Here is a 7,645-nt window from a genome sequence, read left to right as displayed (position 1 = left end):
CCCTGTAGATTCTTCGTCCGAACTCGGATTTGAGTGATTCCGGGTGCGTTAGATGCTTGACGAAGAGTTCGATCCGCTATGGTGGTTGGATTATCTGTAGAGTGGTCTAGGCATGAAGGGCATTGTCCTTTTTGTGAACAGTGCCGGGTTCCCGATTGGTCCGGGTCTTCGTTGTTCCGAAATCCTATCAGCTCACGTAGCTCGTCGATTCACTTCAGTCGTTCGTCGACGTCAATTGGACTCCTGTGGCTTGGATAGTGATGTTCATCGTCGCGTGATTCCAAGTGCGTTGGATGCTTGACGAAGAGTTCGATCCGCTCTGGTGATTGGATTATCTGTAGAGTGGTCGAGGCACGAAGGGCGTTGTCCTTTTTGTGAACACTGCCGGGTTCCCGATTGGTCCGGGTCTTCGTTGTTCCGAAATCCTGTTAGCTCACGTAGCTCGTCGATTCACTTCAGTCGTTCGTCGACGTCAATTGGACTCCTGTGGCTCGGATAAATGACGTTCATCGTCGCTCTTTAACACTGAACCATCTGAAGAGCAGTGGGTTGTATGCGCCCATACGAGCTACTATGTACGGAATCCCAGTCAGCTGTCGCCATTTCTTGGCTTTGCTGGAGACCTACATGCCTGACAGCAACACCTTTCTGACCAGCGGTGGTGAGCTAGGGTTGGCCTTGCATGAGATGCATCATGTTTCGGGTCTTCCGATGGGGGATTGTCCGTATCAGGAGTACTTCCCCTCGAACCAGCAGCTGGAGTGTATGAAGAAAGATACTCCCGATATGTATGACACACTCTGGGATCTTACTTGCCACTATTATACTTCCTTGATCCAGACTTCTCCTCAAGCGAGAAGGAAGAGGCAGGTCAGCTTGAAGCAGTTTGCCAGCTACTTGTTCCAGAACTTGGAAGGTGATTCCAGTGCGCCCATTCATGAATTAGACGTGATGCCCCCTTCCGCCGTTAATGAGTTGTTGGAAAAGGCTGAGGTTCGTTCCTACACTATCGGCAGTGCTGAGGGGGCTTTTCCCGCGGGGACAAAGTTTCGCTCTTTTCTCCGCCGCGCACAGAGGTCTATAGGGTCCCGGGCGCTATTAGCAGGCTACCTTGCCCTTTGGTTGAAGAAGTGTGTCGTCCCGCACCAACCTTCTGACGCTCTACCCATCGAGGTGCTCTTCCCTGCAGTTCAGCTGGCTTATGGGAGAGAGCTTTCCCTGCTCCCAGCAATGGTTGCTAGCATCCATTGCGGGCTCAGGGGTCTGGTCAGCAGTTTCACACATATGGGCTCTGCACCATCAGCTGAGCTTGTTTGTCCGAAGGTTGAGCTCCCTTACGCATATTTGATGGCGTGGCTCGTTCTTCACCGTCCCGACTTGATGTCGGCGCCCAGCGTTGTTGACATCCCCGTCCCCTTCATGCAGCTGTTGGAGAAGAGCAGATGGCTCGGGAACAAGTTTAGTGATGTGCAGCAAGAGCTTCGAGTCCGCAAGAGTTGGGAATTCTTTAAGTGTTTCCCTCATTTTTCAGGTCGCTACGGCGATGTGCTGATTGATGAGGAGACACCTAGAAGTGATCGGACCGTTCTTGACGCTGGTTGCTTCCGGTGGTTAGTGAACATCCGTGTAGGCTATCTCGTCCTTCGGGTGAAGAACCAGTGCCACATAGAGCCTTATCTCCCTTGCCGCTTTGCTCGACAATTCGGCTATGACCAACTGTATGTCGGGAATCCGAGCCGCAGCCTGCGGGTTGAGGGAGGATTGATTGATGGCGTTCGAGCGTGGCTATGGACGATGGTGGGCTGTACTGGAGCCCGTTTTGCTCTTCCTTCGTACCGGCGTAAGCCATTGATCACTTTCCTCAGCTGCAAGTGGTTCCTTTCTGCATATGAGTCCATCAGCGTGAGGAGCCTCTCAGACTTACAGTCCGAGTACGCGGTCCGGGCTGCTATGATGGCTGGTCGCAGAGCTGAGCTTGCTCAGAAGCGGAGAAAAGGGCATGCCAAATCTCTTGTCTCAGACGAAGAAGAACTTCTCCCTACGGGTGACGATGACGAGACCTCCGAGGACGAGTATGCGGACGCAGATACCGGCAGAGGGGATCTCGATACTGGTTTGTCCCATCTCTTTTAATTTTCATTTTCCATAAATGACAGCTCTTTTTCATTGAAATGGCTATTGTCACTTTAGGTAGGGCAGCCAATGATCATGAGCCACCAGCTCCTACACACGTTGAAACGTGTGATAGGCCTGCGCATGTTCGGCCCTTTGGTCCTCGGAGGGTTGGTGCCCCGAAGAGGAAGAAGACTGCCCATAAGTCCCATGACGGTCAGCGTCCCTGTGGAGTGGACTTAGGGAGCACCGCCGATGGAGGGGGAGGTAACATTCAATTGCTCTTGCTTCAAGGTTGTTTACCTTTTGGGGATTTGTGACCATGTTTTGTGCTTCAGGTTTCTTCGAGGAGGGCGAACTCCCACCGGGTTCGGCGTCCCCTGGCGTTGACAACATGGATTGCTTTGTGCAACAAATGTGCGACGCTTTTCACGATGGGTCTTTGGGCATCGACCTTAACATCGATCTTGAGCAGATAAATAATGTTGAGCCCACAATCCCTTATTCAGGTATATCCGCATCCAATGTCATTTTCCTTATGTAAGGTGAAGGAAGATTTCTCGTTTGAGCTTTCCTCATCCTTCAACATTTGGGTTACCCTGCAGATGTTGCGATGGAGGGGCCAAGCTTCTCGAAGCCGGATGCCGGCTTATTAGCTGACATGCTGGCTGAGCAGACTTCCAGAGGGACCGAGAGACCATTCTTCGGGAACGATTCATCTACCGGTATATATCTGATTTTCTCCCTCTTGCCCGATATTTCATATGACTAATGAATGATTGATTATCGCAGCGTCTACCATTGGAGTTAGCCCGGTATCTATCCCTGGCATATCCAGTTTGCCTCAGAGCGACGGGCTTGCAGGTATGTATACGATTCAGGGATATTGTACTTTCCTATGTTTATCTGTCTTTTGACTAATGAGTGCAATCATAGGACCAGCCGCTAGGACTGATTCTCATATGACTCCTGACATCCCTCAAATGCCCGCGGATAATGGATCTACAGGTATGCAGATCCCAATTCTTCTTATTCGTCTAAATTTTCATTTTGACTAATAAGAGAGTGTCATCATAGGACCAGCAGCTTGGGCCGATACTCTTATGACTCTTGGCATTCCGGCTGCATCTGAGGACATGGGGATTGCAGGTATGTATACGACCTCCTTATCCCGATTCTCCTTACTTGTCCAAATTTCCATTTGGTTAACATAGGAATGTCACTGTAGGACCAGGCGTTCAGCCTGATACTGCTACAGTCCCCGGGGTTGAAAGTCCTCATAGCAGTGGTGCCTCCCCGTCTCTGCCGAGTGGTGCGAGCAATATGTCTGCAGGGGCTGACGTACCCTCTTCTGCTGCTGTCCCGGAGCCTGTCGGCTCTCAACCCGATGGGACATCCGTTGGCGTCGGTATGTTCGGAACCTGCCTTTTGACTTTCCTTTCCATATTCGATAGTTCACTGAGCTTCCAAGTTGTTGCTTGTAGGATCTCGATCTTCTTTGCACGAGCGTGTCCGTAGCCTTTTGGCCGATACTGATCCTGACGGAGAGGCTTTCCGTACGGACCTCAGCTTCTTCACCGCCTGGTATAATGGCTTGATCGAGAAGCTTCTCCACCGAGGAGGCGGCTTCGATCAGTTCCGGCGTTCCTTCTCTCGCCACATGACGATGATGAGGGAAGAAGGATACCCGGAACTGGCTGATTCCTTCACTGCTGATTTCGCTGCCCTGGAGTCAGAGATACGAGAGTTGAAGGAACTGGAGGTTACCGGGACTTCTTCTTTCGTATCCTCTGAGTTAGAGCATAGGATGGAGCAGTGGCGTGAACTGAGATCTTCCGTCGGGCGTGAGCTTCAGTCACGCGAGAGCTCCCTTGCGCATCTAATGGCTAACATGGCGAGGATGGATAGGGAGAAAGCTGAGTTACTCCGTTCCTTGGACTCGAATCGCGAGGAAGCGACTAGGTTGAAGGAGGCCTTGAAGCGTGCCGAGGAATCCGCCGTTCTTATCGCAGATGACTTGATCGGACTAGAGCGTTCCCGTGACCAGGTACTCGAGGAGTTCGGATCCACTCAGGAGGGATTGATGAAGTTGAAGAGTGAAGCTGCGGAGATCTTGAGCTGTTCTGAGGAATCTGCCCGAGCAGATCTGCAGGCGGGACTTGAGCAGAGTTATGCAGATAGACTTTTTAGCTTAAAGTCTCATATTCTTAGCCGTCAGTTGCCTTCGGGCTAATGAGCTCTTTGTTGTATGCTTTTGACTTGACCTATTAATAGAAACTCCACATTTGCTTCTTTCTTGTGATTTGTCTGCATTTCTTCTGAATGACAGATTTTATGGGATTTTTGGCAAACCCCCAGCCATCAACGGGTTTGATATGCCTTTACCGATCACCGTTTGAATCGGGCTAGCATGTGGATTGTCTAGATCCGTCCCACATGTAACGTTGTGCTAAGAAAATTGCTTTTCTTAGATTTGATGCTATGACTTTGAATACATAGACTTCGTCTTTCTTACGGGAATAGACTACCCGGCAACGCGTGTTAGGCATTGACTTTGGGGTTTTTGGCAAACCCCCAGCCTTCAACGGGTTTGATATGCCTTTACCGATTACCGTTTGAATCGGGCTAGCATGCGGATTGTCGAAATCCGTTCCGCATGTAACGTTGTGCTAAAGGAATGAACTCCCTTAGACTTAATGCTACGACTTCGAATACGTAGACTTTGCCCTTGTCACGGGAATAGGCTACCCGGCAACACGTGTTAGGTGTTGACTTATCCCTACTTAGGATTCGGGATAAAATTCCCCATGCACCAAGTGCGCGGATTGGAAGTTGAAAGTTGTGTCAAAATAGGAGAGGAAGAATTTTATATTCTATCTCCCGCTGGAAAAGAAACTTGAGGTGGGATTCCCCACCCCCAGTATCTGGAAGGATGAACTGGGAATGGGATCTCCACTCCGAGCACCCGGAATGATGAACTGGGAGGGGGGTCGCCACTCCGAGCATCGGAAAGGTCCGAGGAGAGGAAGAATTTTATATTCTATCTCCCGGTGCTAAAGAGGAAGAATTTTATATTCTATCTTCAGCTGGAAAAGAAACTCGAGGTGGGATTCTCCACCCCCAGTATCTGGAAGGATGAACTGGGAATGGGATCTCCACTCCGAGCACCCGGAATGATGAACTGGGAGTGGGGTCGCCACTCCGAGCATCGGAAAGGTCCGAGGAGAGGAAGAATTTTATATTCTATCTCCCGGTGCTAAAGAGGAAGAATTTTATATTCTATCTTCAGCTGGAAAAGGAAACTTGAGGTGGGATTCCCCACCCCCAGTATCTGGAAGGATGAACTGGGAATGGGATCTCCACTCCGAGCACCCGGAATGATGAACTGGGAGTGGGGTCGCCACTCCGAGCATCGGAAAGGTCCGAGGAGAGGAAGAATTTTATATTCTATCTCCCGGTGCTAAAGAGGAAGAATTTTATATTCTATCTTCAGCTGGAAAAGAAACTCGAGGTGGGATTCTCCACCCCCAGTATCTGGAAGGATGAACTGGGAGTGGGATCTCCACTCCGAGCATCGGAAAGGTCCGAGGAGAGGAAGAATTTTATATTCTATCTCCCGGTGCTAAAGAGGAAGAATTTTATATTCTATCTTCAGCTGGAAAAGAAACTCGAGGTGGGATTCTCCACCCCCAGTATCTGGAAGGATGAACTGGGAATGGGATCTCCACTCCGAGCACCCGGAATGATGAACTGGGAGTGGGGTCGCCACTCCGAGCATCGGAAAGGTCCGAGGAGAGGAAGAATTTTATATTCTATCTCCCGGTGCTAAAGAGGAAGAATTTTATATTCTATCTTCAGCTGGAAAAGAAACTCGAGGTGGGATTCTCCACCCCCAGTATCTGGAAGGATGAACTGGGAATGGGATCTCCACTCCGAGCACCCGGAATGATGAACTGGGAGTGGGGTCGCCACTCCGAGCATCGGAAAGGTCCGAGGAGAGGAAGAATTTTATATTCTATCTCCCGGTGCTAAAGAGGAAGAATTTTATATTCTATCTTCAGCTGGAAAAGAAACTCGAGGTGGGATTCTCCACCCCCAGTATCTGGAAGGATGAACTGGGAATGGGATCTCCACTCCGAGCACCCGGAATGATGAACTGGGAGTGGGGTCGCCACTCCGAGCATCGGAAAGGTCCGAGGAGAGGAAGAATTTTATATTCTATCTCCCGGTGCTAAAGAGGAAGAATTTTATATTCTATCTTCAGCTGGAAAAGAAACTCGAGGTGGGATTCTCCACCCCCAGTATCTGGAAGGATGAACTGGGAATGGGATCTCCACTCCGAGCACCCGGAATGATGAACTGGGAGTGGGGTCGCCACTCCGAGCATCGGAAAGGTCCGAGGAGAGGAAGAATTTTATATTCTATCTCCCGGTGCTAAAGAGGAAGAATTTTATATTCTATCTTCAGCTGGAAAAGAAACTCGAGGTGGGATTCTCCACCCCCAGTATCTGGAAGGATGAACTGGGAATGGGATCTCCACTCCGAGCACCCGGAATGATGAACTGGGAGTGGGGTCGCCACTCCGAGCATCGGAAAGGTCCGAGGAGAGGAAGAATTTTATATTCTATCTCCCGGTGCTAAAGAGGAAGAATTTTATATTCTATCTTCAGCTGGAAAAGAAACTCGAGGTGGGATTCTCCACCCCCAGTATCTGGAAGGATGAACTGGGAATGGGATCTCCACTCCGAGCACCCGGAATGATGAACTGGGAGTGGGGTCGCCACTCCGAGCATCGGAAAGGTCCGAGGAGAGGAAGAATTTTATATTCTATCTCCCGGTGCTAAAGAGGAAGAATTTTATATTCTATCTTCAGCTGGAAAAGAAACTCGAGGTGGGATTCTCCACCCCCAGTATCTGGAAGGATGAACTGGGAATGGGATCTCCACTCCGAGCACCCGGAATGATGAACTGGGAGTGGGGTCGCCACTCCGAGCATCGGAAAGGTCCGAGGAGAGGAAGAATTTTATATTCTATCTCCCGGTGCTAAAGAGGAAGAATTTTATATTCTATCTTCAGCTGGAAAAGAAACTCGAGGTGGGATTCTCCACCCCCAGTATCTGGAAGGATGAACTGGGAATGGGATCTCCACTCCGAGCACCCGGAATGATGAACTGGGAGTGGGGTCGCCACTCCGAGCATCGGAAAGGTCCGAGGAGAGGAAGAATTTTATATTCTATCTCCCGGTGCTAAAGAGGAAGAATTTTATATTCTATCTTCAGCTGGAAAAGAAACTCGAGGTGGGATTCTCCACCCCCAGTATCTGGAAGGATGAACTGGGAATGGGATCTCCACTCCGAGCACCCGGAATGATGAACTGGGAGTGGGGTCGCCACTCCGAGCATCGGAAAGGTCCGAGGAGAGGAAGAATTTTATATTCTATCTCCCGGTGCTAAAGAGGAAGAATTTTATATTCTATCTTCAGCTGGAAAAGAAACTCGAGGTGGGATTCTCCACCCCCAGTATCTGGAAGGAT

At 50.0% G+C, this 7,645-nt stretch overlaps 2 long non-coding RNA genes across 2 annotated transcripts; both read left to right on the top strand.

Annotated features, from left to right (window-relative positions):
- On the top strand, nt 2,280-2,749 carry LOC109847762. The gene is made up of 3 exons (XR_002248657.1): nt 2,280-2,379; nt 2,451-2,621; nt 2,718-2,749. It is a non-coding gene; the product is annotated as an uncharacterized LOC109847762 (long non-coding RNA).
- LOC109850147 lies at nt 2,799-3,226 on the top strand. The gene is made up of 4 exons (XR_002249364.1): nt 2,799-2,837; nt 2,905-2,976; nt 3,049-3,120; nt 3,190-3,226. It is a non-coding gene; the product is annotated as an uncharacterized LOC109850147 (long non-coding RNA).

Source organism: Asparagus officinalis, chromosome 7 (genome assembly GCF_001876935.1).
Source record: "Asparagus officinalis chromosome 7, Aspof.V1, whole genome shotgun sequence".
Classification (NCBI taxonomy): Eukaryota; Viridiplantae; Streptophyta; class Magnoliopsida; order Asparagales; family Asparagaceae; genus Asparagus; species Asparagus officinalis.
The sequence above is the reverse complement of the archived record's forward strand: the minus strand, read 5'-3'. Positions and strand labels throughout refer to the sequence as shown.